The sequence below is a fragment of the Tupaia chinensis genome, unplaced genomic scaffold, assembly GCF_000334495.1.
Source record: "Tupaia chinensis unplaced genomic scaffold, TupChi_1.0 Scaffold000046_3, whole genome shotgun sequence".
Classification (NCBI taxonomy): domain Eukaryota; kingdom Metazoa; phylum Chordata; class Mammalia; order Scandentia; family Tupaiidae; genus Tupaia; species Tupaia belangeri.
The window spans coordinates 1064991-1067663 of record NW_006159504.1 but is presented as its reverse complement, the minus strand read 5'-3'; positions in this window follow the sequence as shown (position 1 = coordinate 1067663).

The following is a 2673-nucleotide window of genomic DNA, read 5'->3' as shown; positions in this document are numbered from 1 at the left end:
TATGGGTGTGGAAATCTGGATTTCATACTTCCCACATGTCATGAGATAGTTTTCTTTTGATTTCTTCCAACCACTTTTTTTTTAATTGCTAGAAGGTACATGTACTCACCAGAGACAGAAAGAGGGAGAAAGTATCCCCAATGGGATATGATAATGCCACAATCCCTTCTCTTCCATTTCTTCATTCTGCTGGGATTATGGGGAATACATGAGCACATGCCAGGTGTGTTTTTGAAGCTATCAAGGCCTTGACTTGAACCATGGTCAGCCATGCGGGATCCATCTCCCGTAACCACGAGACTTTAAAACTAGCCCTTTTTCCAACTATTTAAACATGTAGAATTGATTAGCCCCAGAGCCTGCACTGTGGTTGGGGAGTGGGGGCAGCCAGTGAGAAGACTTGAGGTAGGAGACTGTCTTGAGACTTCCAACTGTCTTCTAACCACTCCAGGTGCAGTCCAGACCACCTCCCTTCCCACCTCCCTTTGCTGCCATTAACCCCAGAGCTGGTGCTGCTGTCAGGGAGTGGTGCCAGCAAATGAGGAAAACTGAAGCAGAAAGACTGATTTAGACCTCTTGCTGCCTTCTTCCCACACAGGAATATTTCCAGACTTCCTGCTGACACTATAGAATCGATACTAGAAAAGTGTGGAGTGTACAATCCAACAGATAACTAGAAACCAGCACAGAGGCACAAAAAAATATAGGAAAATAAGGAAATACCTCTTCCCCAATGGAACAGAGCAACACATCTTCAACCATAGGCAACATAAAAGAATTTGAAGGAAAGTCAGAAATGGAGTTCAGAATATTCCTGGTAACAGAGATGAAGAAGTCTTTCCAGAATTTGAAGGAAGAGATAAACACCATAAAAAAGAACCAATCAGAACTTCTAAAGATGAAGACAGTAATACAGGAAATCAAGACCACCCTCAAAAGTATTACTAACAGACTGGATCTCTAAACTGGAAGACGAAACCTTTAACTTAGATAAAACCACCAAAAATAATTTAAAAAAAAAGACAAAATACAGGAAATCCTAGACACTATCAGATGTCCAAATATCCAAATAATAGATATTCCAGAAGGCAAAGAATCAGTTGATACATAGAAAATCTATTCCATTAAATACTTGCAGAAAACTTCCCAAACCTAGAAAAGCATTCAGTCATCTAGACCCAAGATATAGAAAAGGCTGCAAGAAGATCCACCCCATGGCACATCATAGCCAAGATGGTAAAAATTTTGGACAAAGACAGCATTCTAAAAATAGCAAGAGAGAAATATCAAGTCAGTAACAAAGGTTACTCTATTAACATCAGTCTTCTCAACTGAAATGATACAGACAAGAAAAGAATGGGAAGACATTCAAAAGACTGAAAGAAAAAACAATTTCAACCAAGAAACTCGTCAAGATTATCCTTCAGGGAACCAGCGGTTAGCGTAATGGCTATGTCGCTGGACTCCCATGTAGTCAACCGCGGTTCATGTCCTGGACCCAGTGGCTTAAAACTCATGCCAGGCGCGTGTGCATGCATGCCCAAGATCCCGAGAGGAGAATGGAGGAGAAGGGATTGCGGCATGACCATCCCCTCTGGGGGGTGATTTCTCGCTTTCTGTCTCTATGTCTCTCTCTGTCTGTCTGGCGAGCGCACGCACCCTATAGCGAAAAACCTCTCAAAAAAAAAAAAAGAGATTATCCTTCAAATGGGAAAAATGATAAAATTTTGAGACGAACAAAAACTCAAAGAAGTCACCAATATTAGACCAGCTTTCCTAGAAACACTTAAAGGAGTACCATATCAGGAAAACTAAAGAGAGACAGACAGATATAAGAGAACAAAAAATACTGGAAAAGAAAAGGCTAATGAAATGACAAAAACAAATCTGCAAATATCGACAATAACAGTGAATGTAAATGAATTTAATTCTCCAATCAAAATGCACAGGCTGGCTGAATGGATTAAAAAAAAAAAAAACATCAATTTGTTGAGTATAAGAAATGTATCTCATGGATAAAGACATGCATAGACTAAAAGTGAAGGATTGGAAAAAGATATTCCTTGCAAATGGAAATTAAAAACTTAAAAAAAGGCTGGTATTGTGATACTGATTTCAGACAAATATGTTTTAAAACAAAAACTGTAAGGAGAGACAAAGAAGGACATTATATAGTACTAAAAGGGCTAATTCACCCAGAAGATATAACACTTATAAATATCTATGTACCTAATGTGGGAGCACCCAAATATATGAAAGAAAAACAACTAGATCTAAAGTGAGAGAGACTGCAACACAATAATCGCTGGAGATCTCAACACTCCACTATTGCCTTTGGACAGATAATTTAGATAAAAAATAAGCAAAGAGATAAGGGACTGTGGAGGAGTCCGAACCGGCGAGGCCCCAGGATCTGTCTGAGCCCCCCAACCTTTGAGTTCCACTTCCAGTCGGATCAACACGTTGGCAAGGCCACTGCTGTGCGCCCCCGACCTTGGAACAAAACTTGGGTCAATTAGCATGTCAGCAAGGCTGTTTGCTATTTGCTCCAGAAACTGTGGCAGCCTTGCTGGGAACCCACCCACTCTGGGCTCCCCAATATACTACTGTAAAAGAATTACATAGCTCTCTTATACATCCTGAGTGTACGATAAAATCTTCCAGGAAGTCCCC